The following is a 13,141-nucleotide window of genomic DNA, read 5'->3' as shown; positions in this document are numbered from 1 at the left end:
ATCCGCCATTCTAATGCAGTTAGTAAAAATTTCACAGTCGGTAATATGACATTATCGATAATATAACCAATTAGACAAATATTATGGTATCGAAATATCTAAAATCACGAAAAAATGGTGCTGGTGAGATTTGACACAGACAATTATTTTTCATAAAGACCTAAATAACTGTTATATGTAGTTGCGCAAATATTTTGCAACTCCTCATACCGATAACAAAAAGAAAACAGTAAAGCAAATGATTGCTAAGAAATAAAAAAAAAATCACTCGGTAATAATTCGCAGTATTTTCTTGTAAACAAAACGCAAAAACATTTCTCTTATTCAAATCGATACATTTCTTAAAAAATAAGGCTAAAAAGACTAATTGATATATCGATTTATTCTCAAGTAAATGCTCTTTTTGTGTCATTCTGAGAACGAAATCTCACTTAAACACTGTATAATATTTTCCTTTCTTTATCAAAAACCTTGATTTTGTAAAAGGATAAAGATAAGAACAATCTGATTCAAACACATTTGTTAAAAGTCTAGTCATCTTATATAATGTAACGTTTCAAAGTGTCAAGTTGCTTATTAGATGTTGCAAAAGCTTTTAGTTACATGCTGATAGGGAATGTTATCTCATCATAAATATGATATCTATTGTATAAATTACATTTTGTATCTTTAAACAAAAATAGTTGATCTCAAATATCCATCTATCGTCAATCTGACATAGCGCGTTTTTTTTTTTGTCATTTATTTTACGTAACCAACTAAATTATTTTTCATTTTTATGATTGTGTTATTTTATGCTTTGATTATCTTAAGTTCCTGCACAGTTATTTGTACTTTGTTGTTAGATTGTGTTATTCTATTCTTTGATTATCTTATGTTCCTGTACAGTTATTTGGACTTTGTTGTTAGATTGTATTATTTTATGCTTTGATTATCTTATGTTCCTGTACAGTTATTTGTACTTAGTTGTAAGATTATGTTATTTTATGCTTTTATTATCTTATTTTCCTGCACAGTTATTTATTCTTAGTTGTAAGATTGTGTTATTTTAAGCTTTAATTATCTTATGTGCCTGTACAGTTATTTGTACTTAGTTGTAAGGTTGTGTAATTTTAAGCTTTGATTATCTTATGTTCCTGTACAGGTATTTGTACTTAGTTGTAAGATTGTGTTATTTTATGCTTTGATTATCTTATGTTCCTGCACAGTTATTCGTTCTTAGTTATAAGATTGTGTTATTTTATGCTTTGATTATCTTATGTTCCTACACAGTTATTTGTACTTAGTTGTAAGATTGTGTTATTTTATGCTTTTATTTTCTTATTTTCCTGCACAGTTATTCGTTCTTAGTTTTAAGATTGTGTTATTTTAAGCTTTGATTATCTTATGTGCCTGTACAGTTATTTGTACTTAGTTGTAAGATTGTGTTATTTTAAGCTTTGATTATCTTATGTTCCTGTACAGGTATTTGTACTTAGTTGTAAGATTGTGTTATTTTATGCTTTGATTATCTTATGTTCCTGTACAGTTATTTGTACTTAGTTGTAAGGTTGTGTTATTTTATGCTTTGGTTATCTTATGTTCCTGTACAGTTATTTGTACTTAGTTGTAAGATTGTGTTATTTTATGCTTTGATTATCTTATGTTCCTGCACAGTTATTTGTACTAAGTTATAAGATTGTGTTATTCTATGATTTGATTATCTTATGTTGCTGCACAGTTATTTGTACTTAGTTGCAAGATTGTGTTGTTTTATGCTTTTATTATCTTATGTTTCAACACAATTATTCGTTCTTAGTTATAGGATTGTGTTATTTTATGCTTTGATTATCTTATGTTCCTGTACAGTTATTTGTACTTAGTTGTAAGATTGTGTTATTTTATGCTTTGATTATCTTATGTTCCTGTACAGTTATTTGTACTTAGTTGTACGATTGTGTTATTTTATGCTTTGATTATCTTATGTTCCTGTACAGTTATTTGTACTTAGTTGTAAGATTGTGTTATTTTAAGCTTTAATTATCTTATGTTCCTGTACAGTTATTTGTACTTAGTTGTAAGATTGTGTTATTTTATGCTTTGATTATCTTATGTTCCAGTACAGTTATTTGTACTTATTTATTAGATTGTGTTATTCTATGCTTTGATTATCTTATGTTCCTGCACAGTTATTCGTTCTTAGTTATAAGATTGTGTTATTTTATGCTTTGATTATCTTATGTTCCTGCACAGTTATTTGTACTTAGTTGTAAGATTGTGTTATTTTATGCTTCTATTATCTTATTTTCCTGCACAGTTATTCGTTCTTAGTTGTAAGATTGTGTTATTTTAAGCTTTGATTATCTTATGTGCCTGTACAGTTATTTGTACTTAGTTGTAAGGTTGTGTTATTTTATGCTTTGATTATCTTATGTTCCTGTACAGTTATTTGTACTTAGTTGTAAGATTGTGTTATTTTATGCTTTGATTATCTTATGTTCCTGCACAGTTATTTGTACTAAGTTATAAGATTGTGTTATTCTATGATTTGATTATCTTATGTTGCTGCACAGTTATTTGTACTTAGTTGCAAGATTGTGTTATTTTATGCTTTGATTATCTTATGTTCCTGTACAGTTATTTGTACTTAGTTGTAAGATTGTGTTATTTTATGCTTTGATTATCTTATGTTCCTGTACAGTTATTTGTACTTAGTTGTAAGATTGTGTTATTTTATGCTTTGATTATCTTATGTTCCTGTACAGTTATTTGTACTAAGTTGTAAGATTGTGTTATTTTAAGCTTTGATTATCTTATGTTCCTGTACAGTTATTTGTACTTAGTTGTAAGATTGTGTTATTTTATGCTTTGATTATCTTATGTTCCAGTACAGTTATTTGTACTTATTTATTAGATTGTGGTATTCTATGCTTTGATTATCTTATGTTCCTGCACAGTTATTCGTTCTTAGTTATAAGATTGTGTTATTTTATGCTTTGATGATCTTATGTTCCTGCACATTTATTTGTACTTAGTTGTACGATTGTGTTATTTTATGCTTCTATTATCTTATTTTCCTGCACAGTTATTCGTTCTTAGTTGTAAGATTGTGTTATTTTAAGCTTTGATTATCTTATGTGCCTGTACAGTTATTTGTACTTAGTTGTAAGATTGTGTTATTTTAAGCTTTGATTATCTTATGTTCCTGTACAGGTATTTTTACTTAGTTGTAAGATTGTGTTATTTTATGCTTTGATTATCTTATGTTCCTGTACAGTTATTTGTACTTAGTTGTAAGATTGTGTTATTTTATGCTTTGATTATCTTATGTTCCTTTTCAGTTATTTGTACTTAGTTGTAAGATTGTGTTATTTTATACTTTGATTATCGTATGTTCCTGTACAGTTATTTGTACTTAGTTATAAGATTGTGTTATTTTATGCTTTGATTATCTTATGTTCCTGTACAGTTATTTGTACTTAGTTGTAAGATTGTGTTATTTTATGTTTTGATTATCTTATGTTCCTGTACAGTTATTTGTACTTAGTTGTAAGATTGTGTTATTTTATACTTTGATTATCGTATGTTCATGTACAGTTATTTGTACTTAGTTGTAAGATTGTGTTATTTTATGCTTTGATTATCTTATGTTCCTGTACAGTTATTTGTACTTAGTTGTAAGATTGTGTTATTTTATGCTTTTATTATCTTATGTTCCTGCACAATTATTTGTACTTAGTTTTAAGATTGTGTTATTTTATGCTTTTATTATCTTATTTTCCTGCACAGTTATTTGTACTTAGTTGTAAGATTGTGTTATTTTATGCTTTGATTATCTTATGTTCCTGTACAGTTATTTGTACTTAGTTTTAAGATTGTGTTATTTTATACTTTGATTATCGTATGTTCCTATACAGTTATTTGTACTTAGTTGTAAGATTGTGTTATTTTATGCTTTGATTATCTTATGTTCCTGTACAGTTATTTGTACTTAGTTGTAAGATTGTGTTATTTTATGCTTTTATTATCTTATGTTCCTGTATAGGTATTTGTACTTAGTTGTAAGATTGTGTTATTTTATGCTCTGATTATCTTATGTTCCTGTACAGTTATTTGTACTTAGTTGTAAGATTGTGTTATTTTATGCTTTGATTATCTTATGTTCCTGTACAGTTATTTGTACTTAGTTGTAAGATTGTGTTATTTTAAGCTTTGATTATCTTATGTTCCTGTACAGTTATTTGTACTTAGTTGTAAGATTGTGTTATTTTATGCTTTGATTATCTTATGTTCCAGTACAGTTAATTGTACTTATTTATTAGATTGTGTTATTCTATGCTTTGATTATCTTATGTTCCTGCACAGTTATTAGTTCTTAGTTATAAGATTGTGTTATTTTATGCTTTGATTATCTTATGTTCCTGCACAGTTATTTGTACTTAGTTGTAAGATTGTGTTATTTTATGCTTTTATTATCTTATTTTCCTGCACAGTTATTCGTTCTTAGTTGTAAGATTGTGCTATTTTAAGCTTTGATTATCTTATGTGCCTGTACAGTTATTTGTACTTAGTTGTAAGATTGTGTTATTTTATGCTTTGATTATCTTATGTTCCTGTACAGTTATTTGTACTTAGTTGTAAGATTGTGTTATTTTATGCTTTGATTATCTTATGTTCCTGTACAGTTATTTGTACTTAGTTGTAAGATTGTGTTATTTTATACTTTGATTATCGTATGTTCCTGTACAGTTATTTGTACTTAGTTATAAGATTGTGTTATTTTAAGCTTTGATTATCTTATGTTCCTGTACAGTTATTTGTACTTAGTTGTAAGATTATGTTATTTTATGCTTTGATTATCTTATGTTCCTGTACAGTTATTTGTACTTAGTTGTAAGATTGTGTTATTTTATACTTTGATTATCGTATGTTCCTGTACAGTTATTTGTACTTAGTTATAAGATTGTGTTATTTTATGCTTTGATTATCTTATGTTCCTGCACAGTTATTTGTACTTAGTTGTAAGATTGTGTTATTTTAAGCTTTGATTATCTTATGTTCCTGTGCAGTTATTTGTAGTAAGTCATAAGATTGTGTTATTTTAAGTTTTTATTATCTTATGTTCCTGCACAGTTATTTGTACTTAGTGTTAAAAAGTAAAATCACAAAAATACTGAACTCCGAGGAAAATTCAAAAAGGAAAGTCCCTATTATCAAATGGCAAAATCAAAAGCTCAAACACATCAAACGAATGGATAACAACTGTCATATTCCTGACTTGGTACAGGCATTTTCTTATGTAGAAAATGGTGGATTGAACCTGGTTTGATAGCTAGCTAAACCTCTCACTTCAGTGACAGTCGCATCAAATTCCATTATATTGACAACGATGCGCAGGGGCGGATCCAGGATTTTGGAAAGGGGGGCGTAGTATGTAAAGTTTTTTTTTTACCTTTTTTGGGCTAAAAAACATAAAATAAGTGTAAAATGCACATTTTTTAACGATTCCTGACGTGGGGCATGTATATTTTATGGTTAAAGTGTAAGCTAGGGTTGGACATTTTTGATGCCGCATTCTCCCCATTAATTGTCTATTTTAAAATGATTGAATGGATCCAAAGCTATGTACTAATATATTTGATGTGGGATTTGTCAGTAAAAAATGGACATGGAAAATTCTCGTTTGTTGTATGGTTAATAAGCATAACCTCACAGATTTCTTGCTGTAAACATGATATACGGCTATTCAATGAAGTTTATAATACGACCGACACGAACAAAGACAAAACAGGCAATTTTTATCCAAATGTTTGGTTGAAATGTTTCACCCACAAGGGAAGTGAGGGGTTCCAAATCAACCAAAGGCTACGAATGAGTCTGAAAATCAAATGACAACGAAGTTGTGAATGACGGTCGACAAATGGAGACATAAAGGCCACACCCAGCAGGCAGGTTCAAAGCGGCAGTTGGGCCTTGAAAAAAGTTTTCAGTATATCAGTTCGGCGAAACAGACATTCCGGTCAGATATGGGATTTACATGCAAACCCCCCAAAAAAATTACGCCCGTTTTTTATTCACCATGTTCATTTAATGCTGAATAATTTTGTTGGATTTTTTTTTCTTATTTCAAAAAAGGGGACACGATAATTGTTTTCAGTACAGATACGGCCAGAATTTTTTTTAAGGCAAAAACCAGGGTCAAAATTTTTTCTCTAAAATATCTCAGACTGCCCTATCAAATCAAATGGTCCGTACCTTAGACTTTAAATCTATCTAGGGCTTACTGACTGGGGATCATTATTTAGCAATGTTATTAATTGGCTGGGGCGTGTGGGGTTACACATATTTTCGTAGGTGAATAATATTGCTTTGGAACTTTTTTTTTCATGAGACTCAGAGTGTAATAGAGTATTACTTTCTGTTGAGTGGAATTGTGAAATAGAAGTCAATACGTTCTTGCTCAATCCTTTGTCGCTTTGAAGGCGTCATGCTTGTCATCTCCCGCCTAAGCAATGTGTTACTGTAATTTGAATTTCAAAGTGCATGACTGAGTGTCGTTTTTTCGACGTACTGATCAACTCCGCCGTAGCGAATCACATGAATTCAATATAATCAATAATATATTACAGTAAATACGAGCGATAAATATCTTTATAAGTAAAGAATTGTCGCATAAAAATTAAATACACTGCCGGGAAATGGCAAAGTTCACTAAGTCTAGTCTGATTAATAATTTTACAAAAAAAAAAAAAAAGTTCAAGCAAAAGGGGGGGGGGGGCGTACGCCCTCTACATCCCCCTCTGGATCCGCCACTGATGCGTGAACAAAACAAACAGACATATCACCATATAGTGGTTTGGTGCGAAAACGAATATTTACACCAAACGAGTAACTTAATCTAAACTGAAAGTTATTTGATATACCATGATATATCACGATATTAGCATTTTTGTACTAAGTGTTCAACGAGAAAAGAAAAGACTGTGTCAAAAAGTTAATCGAAACCTTTCGAATGAATGGATAGGACATGACATTACTATCCACATGTTTAAATCTTAGGTATTTTATTGCTGAAAACTGTAGGTTGACTCTGTTTGTCTTCTGATTTTTTGATTTTTTGATTAGATTTGCATTGAGGTGTAATCCCTCGTCTGTTATTACTGAAACAGATGATAAACATTATAGTTTAAATAAAGGTATGTGTCCATATATTAACACAATGTCCCGCTCACACTATCACATTTCCATGGACTGTGAAATTTGGGTCAAAACCCTAAAAAAAAACCTACATATTTCGCAGTTTACTTTGCAATGTCATCATGTACGTAGTTTCACGTTATCAATATCAGAATTACTTTAAACCAAAACATTTACCGGCCTTTAACCAAAACTAATGTACCTTCTATCCTTGTCTGGATATAAGAATAGACAAAGGAAAATAACACGTTATTAATGTTATGCGTCCGATTACTGAAATTCTTAAAAATTATACCGTAAACTTCATGTTCCCACATCAAAGAAATGATGTGAGACTTCAAATATTTCTTTGTTTCTATATCGATATATGACATATTACATGTACATATCGCAGTTGAAACAATACTTCAGATATTTTGAGGAACTAATCACGAGTTATCTTGTTTTCGTTATAATTGTGTTGAATTATGTTTGGAGATTAAAGACACCCATATTCGTAAATTCATACACACATAATTTTGGCATGACTAAAAGGAGATATAGGAAAATGTTAAAGTGAAACAATACTACATAATACCATGTGAAGAGCGTTAGCAATTACTAAAGCTGACTAAATAACATAAACGGTACCAATTTTTCTGCACCAGATGCGATAATCAATGTTTCTTCAGTGATGCTCGAGGCCAAAATATTTGAAAATCCAAAGCTTTATAAAAAGATGAAGAGCTATAAACCAAAAAGGACAAAAGTATAGCCAAAGCCGGGCAAGGAATCAGAGCTTTGCATGAGGGCGATACATTCCTAAATTAAAAAAAAAAAAAAAAATTTGTAATAGCAAATTTTAATAACATAAAATCCGTATTTTCATGCCAGTACCGAAGTATTGGCTACTTGGCTGGTTATACCATCGGGGACTATCAGTCCACCAGCAGAGGCATCGATCCAGTAGCAGTAATAGCATAAACGCTACCAATTTTTCTGCACCAGATGCGCATTTCGACAATCAGTGTCTCTTCAGTGATGCTCGAGGCCAAAATATTTGAAAATCCAAAGCTTATAAAAAAGATGAAGAGCTATAAACCAAAAACGACAAAAGTATAGCCAAAGTCGGGCAAGGAATCAGAGCTTTGCATGAGGGAGATACATTCCTTAATTTAAAAAAAAAATCAAAATTTTTTTGTAACTGCAAATTTTTATAACACAAAAGATATCTACTTGATTAATGTATAGACATGATAGAAATACGGTAAAGTGAACTTTTTCTGTCTGACGGTATGTTCTTTATGAGGGCGTTTGTTTGCCTGTTGATGTATTAATAAGAAGAAGTCGAGTGTCCAAATAAAAAGCCCAGTGATGAGAGAATGACACGATATATAAGGGTCTGGCTGGGTGGTCCTTCATTTCTGTATTCTTTAATTTTTAGGTCGTCTTTCTCTATTCCTTCTATGTTTGCCTATTATTCTCTATTCTTTATATTTTAGTTACCAATTATTCTCCATTCTTTTTTACTATTTTTTGCCTTTTGTTCTATTCTTTATATGTTTTGTCCTTTATTCTGCACATTTTACCAATTATTCTCTATGTATTCTTTAAGTTTTTGCCTATTATTCTCTATTCTTTATATGTTTTGCCCTTTATTCTGCACATTTTAACCAGTATTCGCTATGTTTCAAACCCCCTGCAGACCCTCATAACTACATTTAAAACAAACCCCTGCAACAACACATTATAGGCATCAGTAGAAACAAATCATATATTTTCCGTGTGTTTACCATTTTTTTCTAAAGTAATCTTCCTAAGATACGCTCATTGTCCATGCTCTTTTTATGTGTTTGACTTATGTACAGATCTATACGAATTGCCGTAAGCACAATCTAAAAATTAGAACGCTCTGTTTGTCGTTCGAAATCTTATTGATAGAATCCGATGCAAGGGTGATAATCCATGCTTGTATTGAGGTATAGCTGGTTATCCGATTAAATCATAGATTGATATATTCTTGTCTATTCTATATCCTGAAATATCGTTTCCTCGGGCATTTATATGAAATAGATGATAATTAATGTTAGATTAGAGAAATCTACGGTGACCCTATCATTTTCATATCATTTAACATATTTAAAGCGGAAACAATTACAATAATAACAACAAATCATTTTGATGCTAAATTATGCATGTTATGCATGTGGACGGAATTAAAAAAAAAGTGTAATTTAAACTACAAACTTGTGTACTAGCTTTCTCCGCCTTTTATGTACCTTTTAATAAATATAGTAATATCTTACAGATCTATCTCACAAACTGTTAATTCATTGTATCTTTGGAAGTAAAATTTCTACCAATATCATTGTTTACGATCTTCAAATGCAGTTCAACGAGTTTAAAATGCAAAAACTCTGTTTGTCAAAATCCGAAATACCCCCAAATTACGTATACTAATCCTAAAATGAGTCAATATGGTAGTAGATAGCATAAATGAAACGTTTTTCATTGTTGTATTTTTTAACGAATATGTAACCTTAGCTGTATTTGGCAAAACCTTTTTTTTTGTCCTCAATGCTCTTCAACTTCGTACTGGATTTGGACTTTTAACCTTTTTAGATTCGAGCGTCACTGAAGAGTCTTTTGTTAACCAAATGAGCGTATGGCGTACAAAATTTTAAGCCCGGTATCTTTGATGTGTTGTGCCTCACACCACTTATACGCATTATTTATCCCCAGTATTATGCTTGACGACTGAAAATACAGTATGAAAAAGTTATCATAGCATTTAAATAAATAAATATACAATTATAAAATACATGCTTAATGTACTAACCTTACATCTTCTTTCGCAAAGATAAGCAGTATCAATAATGTAGTACACCTATAAAAGGTGCGGCAGGTATGAAGGAATCTATTTTGTATGTTGACCTAATAAACTATTTAAAGACCATGAAATACCAAAACAAAAAATAGATTATTTAAAAGACTAGAAAACACTATTTAGACGGACAAATATAGGTTTACGTATAGATTTAGTTTTAAAAGATTTAAAGTTTTACTTTTTCTTCTGTCTTTTTTTTTTTCATTGGTTGAAACACATTCTTTATCCCAAATATTCATCATGCATCCATTTGGAACTATTACTGATTTTGACTCTAAGGGTTTTACCAAGGGCGGATTCATGATTTTCGAAAGGGGGCGTAATTTCATAAAAGTGCTCTAAACCGCCGAACATAACAGTTTTGGACGATTTTATGCTAAAAAAAAATATAAATCGTGAGAAACAGGAGAATTTTTTTTTTTGGCGATCAAAGGGGGAACGTTCGCCCTCTACGCCCCTTTGATCCGCCACTGTATACCCAAATGTACAGATCACCTAGCCTTTATTTTGCATAAGTTCTTGGAATTTCAATACCTTCCTAATGGAAATTTGTCCCTTAGAGTTTCAACTGCCTATTAGTAAACTGACATGAAATATTATTATGGCAAATTTCTGTAAATACACTATTCAGAAAATCTTAAAAACATACAAAACCGATATATGTCTACCCTATAGAATTGATAATCTTAGCAAGACTTGGCACACACGTTTTGGAATTATCTGGTTTTCTAAGCTCACCAAGATCATGTTCAATTATTACGAGCATCACTGAACAGTGTAGCCGAAAACCACGTCTGGTGTATCTAAAATATCGGCCTGGTTTATATTATGTCTTTTCATGACCACTTGGTCAATACCACTGCTGGTGGACGTTTCGTTCTTTATGGTATCACCATCTAAGCAGTCAGTATTTCAAACCCAAGGTACGAACAGATGACCCTTTGGCAGACATTGGCAATCATACCACTTCTTCTTATTTTTATATTTATATGTATAACTGTTTTGCAATTTTCTCTGAAATAAAATTGAGAATGGAAATGGGGAATATGTCAAAGAGACAACAACCCGACCAAAGAGCAGACAACAGCCGAAGGCCACCAATGGGTCTTCAGCGCAGCGAGAAAATCCCGCACCTGGAGGTGGTCCTCAGCTGACCCCTAAATAAAATTGTGTACTAGTTCAGTGAAAATGGACGTCACACTAAACTCCAAAACATATAAATGAACTAAAATTAAAAAAAAAACATACAAGACTAACAAAGGCCAGAGGCTCTTGACTTGGAACAGGCGCAAAAATGCGGCGGGGTTAAACATGTTTTGTGAGATCTCAACCCTCCCCATATACCTCTAGCCAATGTAGAATAAAGAAACACATAGCAATACGCACAGTAAAACTCAGTTCAAAAGAAGTCCGAGTCCGATGTCAGAATAGGTAACAAAATAAACTAAGCAAAATGACAATGATACATAAATGAACATAGGACTACTAGCAGTTACTGACATGCCAGCTCCAGACCTCAATTAAACTGATTGAAAGATTATGTCTAATCATACGAAAATCAAGTACAATCCCTCCCGTAAGGGGTTGAGTATCATACCATCATAAAATATATGAGAAGAACATAACCCGTATCATGCCAATAACTGGTTTTAGAATACATGTGTTTATTTCCGATGGTGTTTATCTCTGAAAGCCTGTTTGATTTTTATGTTATCAAATATTTCATATTTTTACACTTTTTTAAGTTTTGGTCACGAACGTTTCAGGAAAGCAAGTTGTAGGTTCGAAAATATTTTCATTTGTTTTACAACTACTTACGCTGCTGTTGGACTATCAGACCTCGAAAATATCAACTGTCCAGTACGTAGTGCGTTGGTTTTAGTAAACTCTGGAGTCACTATTTCATTACACGAACTACAGTACTAGTACAATAAGCAAAAAAATATCAAATGTCGAACAAAATTGCATTTTTTTTTTAAACTTTGAAATACAATATATCGATACTATTTTGTTGGACCATGATTTATTACGATAATACAATTATTTTGTACATATTTCTAAAACAGAAAGTCCATCCCTTTGAAAATTCATTTGATATTTGACAAGACTAAGGCAACTCAAAAGGGATAATTACTATCGTTCCATAAATAATAAAGATATACTAGTATGGAACAGGTTGAGATGATTGAGCTTGACATCCTCTATAGACATCCTTCCGAGGCTAAGGAGTGAAAATTTCTTACATATGATATTTATAAATTTTTCGTATGTGTTACACATGAAAGACAAATGTTGAAAACATAAGTCTTCCATCTGTTTGAAATTATGCATTTTTTCATGTGTAGATTATTTTGATAATGCTTGAGCATTCAATGTTGTATTTCGTTATTGTTTTTATCTATTTTTAATTTTCCTTCAGTTGTCTTTGAAACTCATGTTTTAATTTCAAACTTCCCTATATAAGGTCAAGTTTAAGAATTAGAGAGAAGGTACATAGCAGGCAAGTCCAAAAAAAACATAGAATACCATGGCCCAAAATTAAAACCTAGAATACCATGGCCAAAAATAAAAACATAGAATACCACGGCCAAAAATAAAAGCATAAAATACCATGGCCAAAAATAAAAACATAGAATACCACGGCCAAAAATAAAAACATAGAATACCACGGCCAAAAATAAAAACATAGAATACCATGGCCAAAAATAAAAACATAGAATACCATGGCCAAAAATAAAAACGACGAAAGGACAAACAATAAAGCAAAACGTCATATAGAAAACCAAAGACTAATCAACATGAACCAAACCAAACCGGGGCTCAGTTTATGAACTTTGGAATGGTTAGTAGTTCACTCTCTACATCCAGTAAAAGTCGCTTACGGAAATGTCTCAAACAAGAAAAAGAGGACGGAGATTGTGGTTACGACAAGTGAAACAAATCCGTAGTCGTATGTGACACAGATATTCCAAAGCAGTAAACAATAATGATGGCGTCCGTAAAACTTTCCAAGGAATGTCTTCAATTTTACTGTTTTTAAGGTTAGATAATTGACATGTACGGATGGTTTATGAATTTGGTGATGTATTAAAATCAGAA

At 31.1% G+C, this 13,141-nt stretch overlaps 1 long non-coding RNA gene across 1 annotated transcript in view; it reads right to left on the bottom strand.

The window, feature by feature from the left end:
- LOC127725181 (uncharacterized) overlaps positions 1-10,083 on the bottom strand; it is a 50,021-nt gene extending 39,938 nt beyond the window's left edge. The window contains exon 1 of the long non-coding RNA XR_007992825.1: positions 9,995-10,083. This is a non-coding gene — a long non-coding RNA (uncharacterized LOC127725181). The remainder of the gene's footprint in view (positions 1-9,994) is intronic.
- Between the last annotated feature and the right edge of the window lie 3,058 nt (positions 10,084-13,141).

This window comes from Mytilus californianus, unplaced genomic scaffold, assembly GCF_021869535.1.
Source record: "Mytilus californianus isolate M0D057914Y unplaced genomic scaffold, xbMytCali1.0.p SCAF_15, whole genome shotgun sequence".
In the NCBI taxonomy this organism is placed as follows: Eukaryota; Metazoa; Mollusca; class Bivalvia; order Mytilida; family Mytilidae; genus Mytilus; species Mytilus californianus.
This window is presented reverse-complemented; position numbering and strand designations above follow the sequence as displayed.